We start from the raw sequence: 20,109 nt of genomic DNA on the forward strand, positions 1-20,109 counted from the left end.
ATGAGATAAACACAGAACATGCATCCATTTCCTACAGCATTATGAATATGTCCTTATTTGCTCAAATTAAACAAAGACCAATACCTGCTTAGAATTCTCATCATTGCAGTCACCATCATTCTCATCATTTGCAAAAACAAACTCAAACTCTGGAAATGTGGTTGACCAGAACAAAAGTATTGAAAGAAATGGAACCACATGCATCTGTATTAGGCCTCCACTTTTTTAAACTATTTATTTACTAAGTTTAACAAGCTAACAAATCCTTGTCATGTAAATATCAGAAGTACAGGCAGTCCTCGAATTTACGACTTATGACGAATGGCTTAACTTATGGTTTGACTTATGATGAATGGCACTTACATCACTTCTGAATTGACACCCTGATTCTACTTATGACAATTGGTTTCGACATTACGATACGTGGTCCTGCAATGGAGTAGATTGCAGTTCCGAGTTAGGACGTTACGACTTACGATGCAATTTTCAGAAACCAATTGTGTCGTAAGTCCGAGGACTGCCTGTAAAAGAATCATTATAACAGTTAGCTTTTGTTTAAAGAGACATAATACAGGACTATAATCATATATTTTATTTAACAGGGTATTACCATATTACAGAGTGAGCATCATTACAATGTCTATAATATGTTGTGTCTAGGGATTTTATTAAATTGAGTGAAATCTCTCTCTATATATATACTGAACAGACCTGATGCGTCTATCAAAATGTCAATATTCAAGAAAATTGGACAACTGTGCTGGCGTGGGGTTTTTTTTGTTTTGTTTTGGTTTTTTGCAGGTGAATGTACTTTATGAGAGTGTGGAATAAAAAGTAACCAAATATCTAAGCATCTATCTGCCCTCTATTTTGCTGGGTATGTAACTGGTGTATTAATTTTGCCATAACCTCCAATCTTTTTCAACCATTCCTCTATGGTGGGGTTATTTTTCTTTTACCATCGATAGCCTACCAATAGCCGAGCAGATGAGAGATTAATTCTTCGTTTCCTCTTGTATGAGGGTTTCCTCTATGAAGCCCCAGCAGGATTACCAGAGGATCATTTTATATCATAAAACAGGGGTGGCCAACCTGTGGCTTCGGAGCCACATGCGGCTCTTCAGACTTAATATGCAGCTCCTTGTATAGGGACTGACTCCGGGGCTGGTGCTACAGGCACCAACTTCCCAATGTGCTGGGGGGGTGCTCACTGCTCTTCCACAGGACCTGCCCCCACTCCACCCCTTCCCCTGCCATGTCCTCACTACTCCCACAGAGAGCCTCCTGCACACCACGAAACAGCTGATAGGGAGGGAAAGGGAGGTGTTGACCGGCAGAGCTGCTGGTGGGTGGGAGGCACTGGGAGCAGGGTGGGGAAGCTGATGTGGGGCTGCTGACGTATTACTGTGGCTCTTTGGCAACGTACATTGCCAAATTCTGAGTCCTTCTCAGGCTCAGGTTGGCCACCCCTGTCATAAAATATCCAACAATTTATGGTATTTGGTTAAGGATTCCAATATTCTCTAATGACTGGACAAGTCCCCCATATATGCATAAAATCTCCCCTTACCACAATTTATCCAACATTTATCCCTGTTGAATCAGTGTGTATATTACATATATTGAACCTGTCTGGTAATGAGGTACCATTGAAGCAGTATCTTTAAGAAATTTTATTTTATTGTTACACACTGAGGTTTCTGGTCCTCTTTTTCAGTTCAAACTCCATTCCTCTGGGCTAATTTGTCTATACAGGTCCTTTTCCCAGCATGGGTTGTTGGTTTTTTTTGGGGGGGGGGAGGGAGATGTTAGGAAAATTGTCTGCTAAGATTGATATCAATTAGTCATAATTTTTTGTTTCCCAATTGATCAGATGGCATCACTTCTATTCAAATTAGTTTTCTATATAAAACAGGTTTTCTAGAAAGTTGAGAAATATAATGCCCGAAATGAAAGTACTGGTACCAGCAGAGAGTGGGCCAGTTAAAGTTACTTTTGATCTCTAAATAAGTTAGAAAAAATTCTTTACTTGAATAGCTAGCCAACCACGTGTATTGCATGGCTCTCACTATCTTTGAAGCTCTCTGGTTCAAGATTTAGGTTAAGATCTGGCTTATTTGCAATGGGTGTCATTGGCGAGGGAAAAAAGTTTATCTCTAGTTCTATTCCAAACCTATAGAGTAGCCTTTGCTAAAGGATGTGTGTCAATTTCTGGAGGGTCTGATTTTTTATTGTTTTTTAAATTCGTGGTAGCCCAGTGATGTTTACAGTGTTCTTGTTCAATAAAGACCCAGTGTTTGGCTGGGTTAGAGTGCCCACAATCCACTACTGCTTTGAGCTGGCTGGCTTTGATGGTTCCATAGAATATTTGGAACAGCTAGTCCACCCTGTTTAATGGGTCTGTACAAAGTATCTGCTCTCAGTCTTGATCTTTTCTTATTCCACCTAAATTCTAAGAACAGCCTCTGTATGCCTGCTAGGGTTTTATCTAGGATAATCCCAAAAAGATTTGGAAACAAGATAGATATCCTTAGCAGAATATTTTATTTTGATTTTGAGGTAATATATTTTATTGGATCAACTTCTGTGGCTATTCTTCCCAACCAAGAAATTGCATACTTCCCCCAGCATTCCAGTTCATTTGCTGAAGTAATGGTTTGACATTTAAATCAGAGTTCTAGGTTGTTTGAGATTTGAATTCCCAGATATCTTATAAAATTTGCTGCTCAGTTTGTACCTAAATGTTTTCTGGAGGAGTGACTTTCATACATCTGTATTAGCTTAACAATTGAACTGTTAGAAGAAAGATGAGCCCAATGGGATGAACTGATTTTAAAAAAAGCATTGACATAAATTTTCTGAAAACAATTTCTATATCTACTGTAGCTTATTATCTTGTCCCAGCTCTGCTGTATTCTCTTACCTTTGGTATTTATCACCTTCTTTTGTAACACTTATTGGGGGGGGGGGCGAAATTGTTTCTGTTAATAATTTAGTTTAACTTTAAAAAAAAAGGTTAGTTACTAAAAACATTTGAGGAAAGAAAAATGCCATTGAAGTTAACCTTGGATAAAGAGGTCTACTTAATTTAATGTCAACAACTTTCAATTCATTATGCATTTTAATGCAAGCAAGAAAGCTACATCATTTTAACTTACATAGTAAAATAAAGAAAAGGAAGGATGGTGACTGTTGTGCCAAGTTCAAAGAAAAGATTGCCAAAATTATAAAATTCATTGCCATTCGCAATCACATCAGTGTTACCTCTTCATATCCTCTTGATCTGATTAATGAATTCATCAGGGATGATTAAAATAATACAGATTTTCAATTTATTTAAAGTTGAAAACATTCACAGAAAAGACTTAATCTGAAGGCACCTATTTTCACTATTGCTTCAGATCCAAAACACTTCAAAAACTGAACAGAAAATACGGCAAAAGCAGCCTTCTTGTCTACAGTATTTACATGCTTTACATACTTTAAAAATATGTGGCTTATTAATGACTGGTTTTTCAACCTTCCCAATAAGCTATTTTATTAACATGACAGTCCGTTACTTACAAGTGTCAAGCAACTCCTTACTGTGCATGTATCCTTTAAGATGTTTAATATAAAAGAGAGTACAGTATTTATACCCCTCACAATAAGAGAATGGATTGTTTTAAGGTTATACAGCCCAGTTGTGATAAAAAAAGAAGGAACCTTACAAAATGATAAATATTTTCATTAAAAAACTTTAAAACTAAAAGTTCAAAGATATGTTCGCCTCTCTTATATCTTGTCAAAACATGACTTAGGACCCAAAACTAATCTACTTTCAATTTTATTCCATATTTCAGTGCTGTCATAGTACTCAGCAGAGAGTATTGGAATACGATCATTTTTTATTTTGTTGATGTTACCGACAGCTTTATTTCACAAAGCAATCTTATACTATGTCTACCAGTGGCAGGTCACAAAGGTCAAACAGTCTATCCTTACAGGTAGAGCTTATTAAATGGCACGTCTATTAAACCCTATGGACAGTATAAAGAAACATTTCAGCAAAATACTTTTAACATAGTTCAGTGGAAGATATGAGTCAAAAGGATAGTAAATAATTTAAACCGAAACCAATAAGGAATTATTGTTGTTTTGCAAGCATCTTCAAAATTATGCTTCAAATACAATAGTTAGAAAGAAGAGAAATAGAAAAACCTTCACAAAGATCAACTTACTCTGTGCAAACATTTGTTTTGTACAGTGCATTTACTGCCGCATTTTCAAGGTATCGACATTTACAATTATGTCTCTAAGTGACTAAATCAAGCTACATTTATGCTCTCTAGGACTGTGCTTTAATATGTGTTAAATTTAAAATCATCATCAAATTTTGTATAATACTTTCCTTCAAAGCTACCTGCATGTCAGCTTACTAACTACTAGACTGAAACATCATGGGATAATTTTTAGGAAACAACCTATTTGTAGTTATTTGTTTTAGAATGACACTAAAAGCGATCACATCCTAGCTTTGGAAATAATTCAGTAATGTATATCAAAAGAATGAACTCTAAATAATGAGGAATGTGTGGACTTTACAAGATATTGCATGAATATTTTAACTGAAAAGGATGTGTTTTCTGAGGCCAGAAGAAAATATTTATTGATACATAATTGTGATTTTATCTGTTTTTCTGGCATAATTTGATTGTTGTGGTATTTCCCTGTGCCCTAACCTATCATATGTTAAATATTGAAAATGTAAGATCTATGTTTGCATAACTGCATTTATAAAAGAGGAACAAAAATAGGACATCTGTGGGATGGAAAGGTTATATATTCAAATAAAGACTCATATTCATTATCTTTAGACTTACTTTGATTGGAAAACAAAGGTTAAGTATTTTTAATTGACTTTTAAAAAAACCAATACCTGAATTTTGGTAACCATGATCTCTTATATGGACTCTGTTAGATGAAGTACTTGATCCACTGTTATCACTAGATTCACCTAGTCAGATAATTAATAAGATACAGAAATATAAAACATGAGTTGTTAAAGTTTACAATTACCTTCCCTCACAGCTTCACTCTAAATGCACTGTCCTTGCTTTAACACACAGTAAATCATCTACCTAAATGTATTTGCACCCAATCATTTTTTAAAGTCACAATCTTTGTAGTGTCAACTTGTCAAGGGTCAAAGGGAAGAACAGGCAAGATTCCCAAATCAATCTGCTTGTAGGAACTGTCTCATTTCATTTCAAATTACCTGCTGTGGCTGAAGCAGGCTATGGACAAACTGCCTTCCTCCATAAACCATGACAGCACAGGTCGAACTTATGTGATCATTCATAAGGGGCAAGTCATGCTGGGTCTGTCATTAACTACTTTTAAACTGCTGTGCAGGGTTAAGTGATCTTGCAGGGCAGCAGCAGATATAAATACTATTTGGACAGTTTAATGTCAAGAGACAACTCCTCTGGGATTAAAACTGTGTAACCCAATAGTGCAGTTGTCGATATAAGGATTAAGGTACTTTGGGACTGTTTCTCAGAGGCAAGACTTTGCATGTGTTTTGTATGTAATTTAGATATCAGACCCAGAATGCAGCTGTATAAATTGCTTTGTAACAGACTCCCTGAAAATATTAAAATAACTCCAGCCTCTTGGTGTTCAAATACTTGAGATCTTCTAAGTAAGCATTCTCAGACGGTCTCCTTCTGTCCTTGTGAAACTGACCAACACATGAGAGAATACTGCGGGTCTAAGCACATAAATATGTTGCAGCAACTAATCATGCACCAGGCTATATGATCAATGGTCAAATGGACTACTACGCAATCCCTCCCAACCACCCATGACCATCGAAGCAGCCACCCAGGACCATCAACCACCCTTCACATAAACACACCCATTCAGCCCTTGGGAAACTTTGGTCCTATCAACCTTCCTGAGCTAGATCCCAGGAAGAGGAAGAAAGCTGAACATGCTCCCTTAAACTGGACACTGCCACTTCATCTAAAGAGGAGTCATTAGACCTGTCTGCAACTAAGATGTGAAGACAAATGTCATTAAAAACAAAATATCAAGAGATATTAAAAGGTGAATAGAAACACTACCACTTTGCCCTTTTACGGCAGCTTCTATCCAAGCATTTCAAACCTAACATAACTTGCAGGTTCCCTCTACAGTGCTGGATGCTAGTGAATAAGATTCAAATTCATTAAGGGCTTCCTACCTGCCTTTAACTTTGTTTTATCCAGTTCTATTGGTTATTTAAATAAAAGCTACAACATATTTGATTTCCAAACCACACCTCTATTTGCAGATGGGTGCTCGGCATTTGGAAAAGGGTAAACAAATGTATGTTTGGTTTTATATCAGTGTTAAAACACTTTTATGGTGAGTCCCTGGCACTCAGTAGAACCATGCTGATACTGAGATCATTCGCAAAGAACCTCATGGACATTTGGGGGCTAAAACCGAAGAAAGCACTGCAAACGTGCCACCAGAATGAACAGTAACTTGCAATAGTCAGAAGGGTCAAAGTAATTCTTACCAATGAGGACCTTTACAGAGTATTTTTCAAATGAGTTTAATATGATAAATGATTGAAAAATTAATTAAGGATGAAGGACTTCTGGAAGATGTTTGATATAGTCAATTCAATCTTATATGGAATATATAAATTGGTCAATTTTGGATGTTATCATGCTAAACTGCAGCTATGTGCACTACCTTGAAAAGTATTCTTGATAACTACTGAAGTTCAAAATGAAGTATAGAAAACCCCTTATGTTTCATTTCAAGTAGCATTCTTGCCCCCAAATAGACTTACAGTTATTTTACATTCAAATAAAGCCTGAGAGGTGATGTCTCTGGGAAGAACGCTTCAGCAGTAGCATATGTGTGAAGGATTCTTGAGTGAAATAACTGAAGTTTGAGTCACATTCTGTACTAACAATCAGACCTGTGGCCCCACAGTAACATCCACAGAGATCTTCAGAGAAGTTGAGCTTTCCACGGCAGCTGTATTCTTTGCATTAATCTAGTCATACAATGAACTAACATGCAGACTAACAGGAATACCTTAGGATATATACTATTCCTGAAACCCTACAGAGAAAGAATTACAATTTAGGGAGCTGACATAAAGTAGCAGTTTTAAATAATGATTAGGGCTGACTGACTTTTCCCCACAAAAGGCAGACAGTTATAGTGAACTGAAGACAATGCTAATACAGCAAACATAATTAAAATGCAGAGGAAAAAAAAGCTAGCATTGCATACAAACTTACTGAAGCAGCATGCAGGAAAGCAAAACACAGCTACTGCACCAAAATAATAATGATATTTATAATTTTGATCAGTTAAGGGCTGCAGATGCTTCTGTGAATATTAAATTCACATCCCAAATGTCATCAATTTCACAGATGTTAGGCCGCTGTTCAGAAAGACAGAACACTACATGTGTCAAAATTAGAAGAAGAAATTTATTGGGCATACCCTTAAAAACTTTGGTCCAAATCCGACAAGTCTTAGTCAGGTAATACGCCCATTGACTTCACTGTAAAATTTTCATCTGTGTAAGGGCTGCATGGTTTTGCCCACCAGATAAGTCTTTTGATCTAAAGAAGCCTGAAAGGATAATGCAGGAAATAGCAAGGGACCCAATGGAAACCACAAGACTATCATATGTACAATGTGAATGCCACATGGGGACTCAGAGATTACTATTATACACACCCACCCACACATGTTAAAAGAACATTATTAACATTGCAAAGTCAAGCACTCTGAAGTTAGAAAATGCCAAGATTAAAGTTGCCTGTGCAACCTTAATTCTGTCCCCTTGTGCATATGCATTATGACACTGTATTTAAATACATGTCAGTCCCAGGTTATTAGAGAGACGAGGTAAGTGAGGTAATAGCTTTTATTGGACCAACATCTGTTGGTGAGACAGACAAGTTTTCGAGCTTACACACACACACACACACCCCCACGCCTCTTCTTCAGGTCTCTCTCACCAACAGAAGTTGATCCAGTAAAAGATATTACCTCACCCACCTTGTCTCTCCAGGTATTTTAGATATGTAATACCTGATAGCAACATGACAAAGAAAAAAAACAACACTATTAGAGGAGATTCTTGAATACTGGCATCTACAAACATTTTATGAAGGTGAAAGCAATGCAGACCATTTTCTAACATTCAATCAAATCCAAACATGCACAGATAGAACACAAATTGAGTTTTAAGACCACATTCTGGGTTCAGTCTACAAATGCCTAAAACCTCCTCTTTTTTCCCTCCAAGCCCTCAGGGTAGACTAAAGGACCCCCCAAATTTACACACTTTTTACTCCCCCTTTGCAGTGGCCTTGCATAGCATCCATCATCCTTTTGACCAAAGAGGATGGAAGAGGATGCCTTTTGCAGTTTGTCATTTAGCCAGAGAGATGGCTGTTTAAAAGACACAAGGTGTTTGCTACACATCATTTTCCTTCCAGAAAGCATGACTAGGACTAGAAATGAAACCCAAGGCATGACAGTGCAAAGTACTCCAACTAGAATACTATGGAAGCTCCAACAAAATCTTTTTAAGTTTACAAAAACACACACACAATTGTCAACATACTGTAGATAATTAGATACAAGTCTTTCAGTGTAAGCTCTTGTTGATTTTACTCTTCTTGATTGTGCTTTAGACTAATGATTTTGCCACGTAAACAATTTTCCAAGCCTTATACAAATTTCAGTTCCTTGGTGTTTGCTACACCTAATCCTATGCAGCATAACTTCTTTGATTTCAATATATTAAGCATGCTTGGCCTGGAAATAGACAATTCTGATGCAGTATCCACTCTAGGACACACAGAAATTCAAATCAAATCAGTAAACGCTAAAGAAACATGAGGCTTCAATTAACGCACTTTCTGTATGTCCAATGCATATACATAATAAACAACAAAACTTATACTTTTAAAAATGTGAATGAATGCTTTTTGAAAGAATACATTTACCAGAGTGTAGAACACAATAAAATATTTGCCTCTTTAATAAATAGAACAACAATGTCACAAACACTGGGTCAATTCTGCACTCCTCACTCAAGAAAAATAAAACTAAGGACTATAGGATTTTGAAACACATACTTAGGACTTCAGGATGCATTATTTTGCAAACAGTAATGAACAATTATTTTAAACGGTTGCAACTATTTTAGAACTACAAGCAGTAAAACATGAAACAATTTACGGCTTATATTGCTGGTTCCCAACCTTTGGATCCAGCAGAGGAGCAAAGAGAGGTGTAGAAAAGAAGTGAAAGAAAGTGGGAAAAGTGAGAACTAAATCACTAAATAAAACTGCCCATCTTTCTAGGAGACAGTAGGAAGAAAAATGAGGTTGTTATTTGCTAATGAGGTTGTTAGCCCTTTGGTAAAGGCTCAAATACCCACAGGGAGAGATGACATCATAAAAACTTGGAGACAGACAGATCATGGATCACCTCTAACTTCCAATTGCAAACCTGCTGCTGAGGATAAAGTAGTCAACAGCTTCTTAAAACTCACCTTTCCTCTCTACTTCTGCAGTGATCCCTAAGACATTAGGCAAAGGAGCCGATCATGCATAAGGATAAAGGCTCACAAAGCATCTACCAGTCCACGTTTTGTATCACAAGGGCTTCAACAAACAGGATGGGAATCACAGAGCTAACTACTGGCTAAACAAGATTCAACTGTACCAGAGGGTTGTTTCTTGCACTTTAAAAAAAAAAAAAAAATCAAGTCTTAGTCTTCTTTGTATATTTAAAAAAAGTTCATTTCTTCATTCCTCCAGCTGTTGTGCTCCATTTCCTAAGAAGCTTGTTTAATTTAGATGTAGGATGATATTGTGGCTTAGTTTCCTTTCTCCTACCAATGAGCAGGAAAGTGGAAGGCTCTGATACTTAGCTGCTCCCTCAATTCCTCCTACAAAATATCCTATCATCCATATATTTAAGCAAGTAATTATGGATATAATTTCCTATACATTTTCCAGAAACTAGTATAAATACTGGTTTAAAAAAAAAAAGAGCAGAATTTATAGCAATCTATTCTTTTTTTTTATAAAACTTGTAAAATTTCATTATTTCAGTTTAATTACAAAGCCTGGAATCCTCACAAACCATCACCACACCCCCTAAAAGTTGCAAGGTGTGTTTTTTTTATTCTGCGGTAGTAACATGTTAATAGTATAAATAGTAATGCTTAACGTGATAGTTGTATTGGAAAAACAAACTACATTTTTACCTTATTTGGATCTAATGATTCGTTTGTACTACAGATACAATTATGTCATCATTCATATGGAAGAAATCACTGAAGCAATCAGAAGACCCAAAAAACCCCAAGAAATCCTTGAACTGATAACACTGACAGCGGTTCTCAAACTTATGTGAAAGGGGTCACCAGTACAGAACAAGCCTCTGAGTGAGACCCCGCTTATAAATTAAAAACACTTTTTAATATATTTAACACCATTATAAATGCTGGAGGCAAAGCAGGGTTTGGGGTGTAGGCTGACAGCTCGCGAACCCCTAAGTAATAACCTCGAGACCCCCAGTTTGAGAACCCCTGCACTATGATCTAAATTAGTCTGACATAGTAAGAATTGCATCAGATATGATGTGTGAGAATATAGGGATGATGATGATAATCTGAAACAATGAACTACAATTCCAGTAAATAATAAGCTGTATTGTAGGAATTTCCCTGGATCTTCCATGAAGCTTATTGTGTCCCTTGGGGCTCAATCTTTTCAGCTTTTTTTATGTAGCACACAGTGAAACACTGTGTGATGCTAATGCATTCAACATCACCAATACATAACACCGTATCACCAAGCCATATGCCTCTTTAACAAATGGGGCTGATGCAGTCTCCCTGATGACAGCATGTCCAAATAAAGTGAGGACTTGGATGAAAAGTAGCTGGTACAAGTTTCAGTCAGAAGTCAAGCTGGTTGGCAGGGGAAAGCACTTTGAAGAAATGACTAGAGACTCACTTTAGCAATATATTACTACTTAGGTCTGGTCTACACTAGGAAATTAGGTTGGTATAACTACGTCGCTCAGGGGTATGAAAATTCCACACCCCTGAGCAACACCATTAAACCGACCTAATCCCCAGTATAGACAGCACTACGTCAACAGGAGAATTTTCCCATTAACCTAGCTAATGTCTCTGAGGGAGATGGATTACCTGCACTGACAAGGGAACCCCTCCTGTCTTCACTGAAGCTGCAGCTCTGTAGAGTTTTAAGTTTAGACAAGCCCCTAAATTCCTCTTGGGGGAGTGGGGGGGGGGGAGGACTGCAAGAAATTTCTCCCTTTTCCCCAAGACATTTCTGGGGGCATCTCTCACCTAATATATATTTGATTTTTTTATTAAATTATTAAACATGTTTGTGTCTTACTGTAGGGACAACTGTTATCTGTTGAACGCTTTGGGAAATTCCTTCGAGATTTTCATTCAAAATCTGCGAAATTCTGCAGATGATTAACCTCAAAGAATGGACCAATTTTTAACCTCTCTTGCAGGTATGCTTCTGAATGAAGATAAGTGAAAAATGACACAAAGGTGGCTCTAACAATGTTGCTTCATTAGTAAGTACACCTAATCATTCCTGAAGCAATTCAAATGATGCAACAGCAGGCAGCAAAGTGGAAGACACAAGCCCATTTTTTCTTCAACGTTGCTGATCTCTAATGAGATCGGTCATTGCAGAATTATCTGCTGAATCACCAGAGGTAACTTTTAATCTCTAATGCACAAACTCCTATGTGGTTGATGCAGCAGCTTGTAGAGATAAACGGGTTTGTGTCCTCTCTTGCAATCCTTACAGAATTGCGAAAGAATGTGACTGAATTTTTTCCAATCTCTTGGAAAACACACACAAGTAGAGAGCCTATACATGGAAAAAAGTGGAGGGAGAATGTCTCAATCAGGAAAAACTGCCTGTTACTTCAAGGAGAGTGTTCTCAGGAAACACTTCAGAGTGGCTGGTTTTTTTGGTTTTTGTATTCTAATAGGAGTGCTTGTTCACTTAATCGCTTCACTTAGCACTTCCCAGTGGCATGCAAGGGTCCAGATTCTGATCTCACATACTGCTGTGTAAATCAGGAGAAATCCCACTGAAACCCACAGAATTACTCCTGATTTACAGGTTTCAGAGTAGCAGCCGTGTTTCTTTTTCCTGATTTACAGTGGTATAATTTAGATCAGAATCTGTCCAGGCTGAGAGAATAATTTACACTTTTGCTGTAACTATTGTTTGGCTTTTCAGCAACGCTGGTTAAACAAAAGCAAAACTGAAGCTTAAGCAAGGTTTGCATTGTAAAGTCTGTTGTCACAATGGGAAAAGCAAATAATCTCTCAGAAAAAGATTATTTAGAAAAATCCTGAAATTAAAAAGGGGCTAATTTTCTTATACTCAGCAGCCATTTTCCAACATCCTTTGTGTGTAACCTTATCTTAAGGCCTTGTCTATACACAAACCTGCACTGATCTAATTAAACTGTGTCAGTTAAAATCAGTGGAAACCCATGTGTGGGCACCCTTCTTTCTGTTTGAATTGCTTTTTTCAATTTGACTTAAACCTCTTTCTATCTGACAAACTCATTAAAGCTGAAATACGAATAGCAACACAGCCTTTTGCACTGGTGTAATTAAATCAGTTTAAAATCACACCAAAGTTAACCCAGTGTGTACACAAGCCCTCAGTCCTTAAATACATCAAAATCTAAACTATTTTCTACACAGTATTTGCAAGACTTCAGTGGTGAACTGCAGCTAGAAGCTCAAACTACATGTTGATTTCCCCAGTTGTAAAGTGCATAGGAGAATTCAACACAAAACTAATTTCACTGTAACCTTTATTTTAAACAAGCATTCCATTCAGCTCCCAAACGTGCTGACAGACCAGAACTCTGATATCACATATAGGAGCAATTCCAGCAGAGCTGGTCCATCCGTACTGAGATAGATTAGGCTATGTAAAATAATAAATGTTTCAAAACTGTCTATTGAAATAAGAAGCCAGCTCCACTTGTCCCATTTCTGATATCAGTTACCCACATTGAATGACACATTCTGGGGCATCCCAACAATCAAGAGCTAGCCAGAAGTACTCTGATTTTTTAAAAATACTTTTTTAAAATAGGAGAAGCTGAATGCCTCTCTGGCCCTTCAGTCTATCCAAGCACGTTTATTTCATTTCTGGTAAACTGCATTATCTGCATTTTCGCCTTAATTAAGGTGGGGGTCATACTGGCTCCATGACCTATTAAACAAATATCTACTTTAGTCATTCAACTATGTCTCCAGATCACTTCAGATAAGATATCCCCCTCACCAGTTACCATCTCCTCCCCAGATCCTCCTCCAACATTTCTTACCTCTAATAAAATATTAATAATCACCAGTGCCAGCTGCTGTAGTCCACCACAGTTGATTTTGCTTTAAAACCCACCAGCACGGACGAGATGCTATGCTCCATAATGCTTCCCCCTTTGGCATGCAATGTAAAGGAGTACTTGTGGCACCTTAGCGACTAACCAATTTATTTAAGCATAAGCTTTCGTGAGCTACAGCTCGGTGCCACAAGTACTCCTTTTTTTTCTTTTTGCGAATACAGACTAACACGGCTGCTACTCTGAAATGTAATCAGAGTCACCTCCAATAGTGAAAGCTTTACAGAATATAAGATTTCTATGGTGCAGGCAAAATGAGACAGCTGTATCAGCAGGTAGCAGTAAGGTTTAGCAATGCTAGTGGTTATTTATTATTTCATTTATTAAGATGTCTAATTATAAAAGTCTCAGAGCTTATCTGCAATGTTTAAAAACAATACATAGCTCTTAATGACTAAAGTCAGCAAAGGGAAAAGCTTGCTCCTCTCCCAAAATAAATGGAATGAAATGCCTAGACCCACAGGTAAAAACAGGAGAAAAGAGATGGCCCTTATACTGTACACACTAAAAGTCATCATACGAGTGATCTGTTGGACCAGCAAAGGAATCAAAGCAGAGCTGAGGCTATTAACAGGGAAGGGTTCAGAAAAGAAAGAAGCAGATGGGGTGGAAGAGATAGCAAAAGTATGGTAAGGAGACAAAAAGTTAAACAGGGAGAAGGCCGAGGGAAAAATCTCAACTTCTAGATTTGTATCAAGATCATTGCATGCCACCTGAATCTGTAATAAAATTCTGCCAGGAAACTGTAGCATATACTGCACAAAATTTTTTTAAAACTGAATAAGGACTTAGGCAGTCTCAAGGGTTCTTAAATATGCTAAATAGCTTTCATAATATTCTAATTAGCAAAGTGTCTATATTTTGTTCTTTGAAATAAATACAAAAGGTTACTTCATATTTTGGAGGATGTCTGCCTTTTGTAAATCCCATGCTTAATTTTTAAATAGATCAAAACCTAGTGTTATAGTAAGAAAGAAGTTTGACAGAAAACATTTTGTATTTTGCTACCACTAATTATTACTAGAACTATCTGTGCTCCTGAGGGCTAAGTAACTACCACCACTAAAGATTGCTGAGTTCTATGTCTGCACTGCAATTAAAAGGACCCTGTGAGGTGGGAGGGTCCCAGAGCTTGCCCAAACATCTACATCACAGTTAAACCCCTCAGGCCAAGCCCCGCAAGCCCGAGTCAGCTGGCTTGGGCTAGCCTCAGGTGTCTAACTGCAGTGTAGACGTACCCTAACTCAGATTTTAATGTTGCCAGTTTAGTTCAAAGAAATACCCTTTATAAAGCACTGGTTAAACAACACAGTCCACTTTTTAAAATATTGCACTTGTATCCGAAAATTCAGTACCTACTCGAGTTGCAAGTTAACACCCAAAATTACTCTAGCTTAAAGTGTTAGGAAAAAGTAATTCTCTATTTTTTCAGTTTTTCTTTGAGCATTCAACAGCACTTTGTGGATAGTTAGTTTTGCTGTTCCCCTATTAACTCTTCTCTACACTGAGAACATTTACAAAAATATTCCCACTGGTACTGACCCCTGTCCATCTGAGACCCTGTCCAGCAATGTTGAAAGCCTTAATGTAAACTCCTCCTGCAACTGGACCTGTTTTTACCATCATTTCACTTAGAATTACTTTCAGCATGTTTAACTGAAATACTGGCAAAAACAGTACCAGACCCCTGTGCAAAGAAGCATCCAGATACCTAAAGAAACAATAAGCATACAGGTTTCAGAGTAGCAGCTGTGTTACTCTGTATTCGCAAAAAGAAAAGGAGGACTTGTGGTACCTTAGAGACTAAAATTTATTTGAGCATAAGCTTTTGTGAGCTATAGCTCACTTCATCGGATGCATATTACATGCCAGTAAATGCTCCACAGCTTACAGATTAGGAGCCACTGCACTATACTATCCTCAATGATCTATTCACACAAAAAAAACCAAAAAACCTTTGGCTTACACATTTACTTTCAATTTAATAACCTAATTTTCACTAACACTGAATTTGGCTATATTTGTCTGATGTGAGTCAATAGTATTGTATGTCCAGTGTGGAAAAAATATTTAATTGCTATGAATCACTTGTAGAAAAAAGCTTAAATCTTTTAAGGACATGAGCCAACCACGTACATTTTGTTTTCACTTATATAATTCACGTAATTAGATATCAGGGGGTAGCCGTGTGAGTCTGTATCCACAAAAACAACAAGGAGTCCGGTGGCACCTTAAAGACTAATCTGTTAGTCTTTAAGGTGCCACCGGACTCCATGTAATTAGATAAGTACTGTAGTGCATTGTATTTGATCACCCCCTTTTCAAAAAAATCTAATAAGTACCTTAGTACACAAAAATTATTTTAAGTGTTAGACAGTCTTGCTTTGTCTATCAACTATACAAAGCAGCTTTTCTGATTTAGAAATAAATAGGTAATACAAGTAATGTCAGATCTTTACCTGTTAGTCAGTAGAATTTGCAAACCTTAATTTCTTGTCAAATGCAATCAGTCTCATATTGTCATACAAAATTTAAAAACATTTTCCAGTTATGTACAGATCAATCACTGCATTTAGTGCTCATCAAGGCCAGTGTCTGATATTCTGAATTTGTTTAATTTAGTATGAATAGACGTTTTGTAAAGATTTGCCATTCAGGCAAAGAAAGGAGGAATAGAAATACGAAACAATTAAATATGCAGTTGTCACTGAACACGTTTCCAAGTAATAATTCATTATTTTTTCCTCACCTACCATTGAACTGCAATTCATGCAAAAAGAAAAAAAAAAAAGCCTTGGGTGATTTTGCTACAGATCCTTCACCCGAAGTAATACTCAATTATATTGTGCATATGGTATGTGCAATACCTGCTTTTACTTTAGGGCTGGGAATCAACAACCAAGTACCACAATGCCCTCATGTTTTCTGCTGCTGTATAGCATACCTAGTCCAACATCCACAAAGTACTCCTTTTCTTTTTGAGAATACAGACTAACACGGCTGTTACTCTGAAATAAGAAATTTTGTTCACTTTGATGATTCTGGAAAGCTAATGGGGAAATTTTTGAAACCAATGCATGGGTATTTATCTGTATTAACACTGGTGGAATCTTATGTGGCTGTGTGCCCAGTGCGTTGCTTTGAAAAGAAACCTCATAACTGTAGGCATCAAAGATCAGGTTGTACAGGTAACTGATTGACAGACAGCTTGAAGGAAGTAAGAGATAAGGATTCACGAACAATACTTTATGGTTATTCCACAGTTTGTCTGTCCTTCAGTTCCCACAGCTGGAAAATGTTTCTGGGCTTGCTAATCTTTGTCATTGCTGCACATATTTTTACTATTAACATTACTAAAATGTCTATAACAACAGTAACTAGGCTCAATTATACTTAGAGGTACACCAGCTTCTTCCAACATGAACTAATTTTCTAGCCCTCCAGTTCAACTGTAACTCTTTTACTTAGGAATATTTGAGTCCAAGTGGCATACACACACATCCCCATGTTATTTCTTACCCATCTTTAATAACAGGTTTTCCTGTAGGTGTGCTCTTTGACGTTATGTTTGTTGATTGCCTCATTTTAAATGTCTTCATGTCCGACACTTTGACAAGCATTCCTTAACGCTGATGCTTGAGGTAAGAAGGTGGAATTCGCTTAGGGCTGAATTCTGCTTAACTCTTAAAAATGGGTGCACAACACGGAGGGGAAGGGAATAAGATGCTTCTCTCAATACTCCCTGCATGACTCCAAGGGCTAAGCAGAACTGCAGGTCCTGCATTCCAGGATTTGAAGAGACTGCTCCCCCAGTACTCTCCCAGAGGTGAGATGGGGCACAGACACCTCCTTTCACCCTCCCTGCATTCTGGTCAGCAGAGCCAGGCTGCCTCATGGGGGAGGGGAGAGAGAAGCTGCTGCACACAGTAAAGGGATGCAGCAGTGTGTGCACTCTGGCTGCACATTGAGAGGTATTCTGCATCACCGAGGCAAGATGCCTCCAATTCTTCGCCTACGGTATTGTAGCTCCACACTCCCACGTCTCAGGATTGTGCCTAGTTGGCAACCTTAGTCTTTAGAATTAACTTACAGTTATTAAAATGAGTGATACATACATTCCAAAAGCAAGTCAATCAGACAAGAATCTCTTTATCCTGCATATCCTTTTTAGTCTTCTCCCAAGAGTTCAGAATCCCAGAGAATCCGCTTCTTGCTGCACACAGATATTTGTCTTGCATCAGTAAAGCTTACTCAACTGGCATATGCTGCAATACGTCTACAATAAGGTTAGTGGGAATGTAGCTACTTCAGAGGGGGGAAAAAAGCAAACAATGTCAATAAGCCCTAAAAGCAGTGATAACATACACCTCTGAACAACAAAAGGCAAGTTAACATTAACTAGCTAATATCCAACATAGAATGAACAAAACTTGATAATTTATCTCCTTGTGTTTGTCATCCCAACTGTAGAGCCAAGTAACAGCAGGACTTCACTGGGTTAATCCTTCCCGAGCAACACATAATTGTATTATAAAACATACAGGAATTGACTCAAACCAGGTTATAAATAAAGTTGGCTGAAAAATTTCAAGTTTCTATGAGAAAAAGAGAAACAAATCAATATTTTTGGTGGAATTTTTCTCTCCATTTTTCAACCTGCTAAACTAGACAGTTTCAAACCCCATCAGTATGTTGTCTGAGCTGTTCCCAAAGGAATTTTTCTCATAGATCCTCCATTGAAGTTAATGGCAAATCTCTCACCGATGTCAATGGTGCAAGATGAGGCCCTCAGAGAACAAGGATCATGTAATAAACAATTCAGGGGGACCAGCTGAAGAGAGTATGAAAATTATCTAGCTATCTATGACGAGAACAATTAGCTTGCCTCAATTCTGAGGGGCAGGGAGTAATTTAAAAGTGTGAATTCATAGTACTGCATAAAATTCATATATTAGTGCATAACAATTGGCACCTAGACAATCCAGCACTGAGTGCATCTGAAATACCTAAAACAGATTAGAAACTTTATTAAAGTAACTATGTATAAATGTTTCTCTCTTTTAAAATGTACATTAATTCCCTGTGTTTTTAAGCTAAAAGGGGGATTTTCAGGTGTTCAAGGCCTCCTTATGCCTTTTTATAAAAAACAGTAATAAGGGGAAATGCTGTCACTTCTCTGTGGACCCACCAGAAGACTCTAAACACAGTGGAACTGTCATGGCCTGCTGCATGAGCGAGAAGACCAAGGAGAGGCCTCTCAGGGGGATTCAGCAATCCCCATATGCTCTGGAGCAGAATAGTGACAATGTGGAGAAGTATTTGGGAGCATTATGGGGGCAAGCTAGGGAGAGGCAAGGGATGTACTGGACATATCCAGAAGGCCCAAGTCCTAGCATAGAAGGCCCATGATGCTGTGCCTTCAACTAGGAAAACACATAGCTTTAATCCATGCTAAACTAACTCATTTTAGCTAACCCCATGTTATGATCCTAGAGGAGACTGTTAAAGTTTTAACCCGCATTCACTGATTCAGGTAAACATTTTGCTGATCATAATAAGTGAATCCCTAGAGCTTACCTCATCCAGATAACACATCTTAAAACCAAAATGGCCTTGTCTCCACTAGGATTGCAACGCAGGGTTAACAATATACTCTTTTTCCCTAGTGAATAAGGCCCTAGTGGCCACAATAGTAAAGCAGTTGCGCACAATACAGGGGTGAGAAACAGGTTTCCTTTTGCCAGATCCTCAGTGTGAAGCCTAAATATTGAGCCAGTATTTCTATAAATAAGAAAGGACAAGAACATAAGTTTGTTAATACCATGCATAAAACACTACACCTAGTCAAAGCTTTTGTCACTCAACAACCCTGCAAGGTAGAGAAATTTCTACAGGACAATTTTGTTTTGTTTACAAAACAATTTCCTAGACTAATCACCATACCTACCTTGCTCAAAAATTGTTAAGACCTTGGGTCAAGGAGACAGTGGCATTAGCTCTCAACAGAAAATGTGCTTCCCTACACAATTCTACACTAAAATAGCCTGTTAAGCAAGAATGTGGAAATGATTTATCTTGCACTGTTTAAAGTTGGATCTTCACCTCAGCTATGACTGCACAATCAGAGAGAGGATGTGATACTTTCATACAAAGAAAAGAATACTAATGGCCAAGAGAGTCTAGTATTTAACAAGAAACAATCTTTTGGGAAAAAATATTGCATACTACAAAAAATCAGATTGGAAAACAATTCATTGCTGCTATTTATGATTTTTGGATGAAAGAAGTTCTTTCAGGTGCTTTAGGTCCCAAAATTACTTTTTGTTTAAACAAAAACAAAAAAAAAAGTTTTACAAAACTTAACATTAAAAATGTTTTTTTCCTAATTTCAGTGTAAACAGTTTATTTGAATTTAAATATTCCCATGCTTGCAATCCCAAATATCATAGTGTGCTAGTGCATGACAACCAGAAAATGAAACTGAACATTAAAAGAAAGTGAAACTTAATCAACTGTGATAACCCAAAGTGCAATGTATTGTGCAAAGTTAGCAAATAGAATTAACAGTGTAAAGCACATTAAATAATCTTTCAGTTTAGTAAT

General features: G+C 37.4%; 1 long non-coding RNA gene across 1 annotated transcript in view; it reads right to left on the reverse strand.

Moving 5' to 3' along the window:
- The window catches only part of LOC311525110, a 29,926-nt gene extending 12,204 nt beyond the window's left edge, over nt 1–17,722 (reverse strand). The window contains exon 1 of the long non-coding RNA XR_014712687.1: nt 17,622–17,722. This is a non-coding gene — a long non-coding RNA (uncharacterized lncRNA). The remainder of the gene's footprint in view (nt 1–17,621) is intronic.
- Nucleotides 17,723–20,109: the final 2,387 nt, after the last annotated feature.

This window comes from Lepidochelys olivacea (genome assembly GCF_965140295.1).
Source record: "Lepidochelys olivacea isolate rLepOli2 genome assembly, chromosome: 8".
NCBI lineage: Eukaryota > Metazoa > Chordata > Testudines > Cheloniidae > Lepidochelys > Lepidochelys olivacea.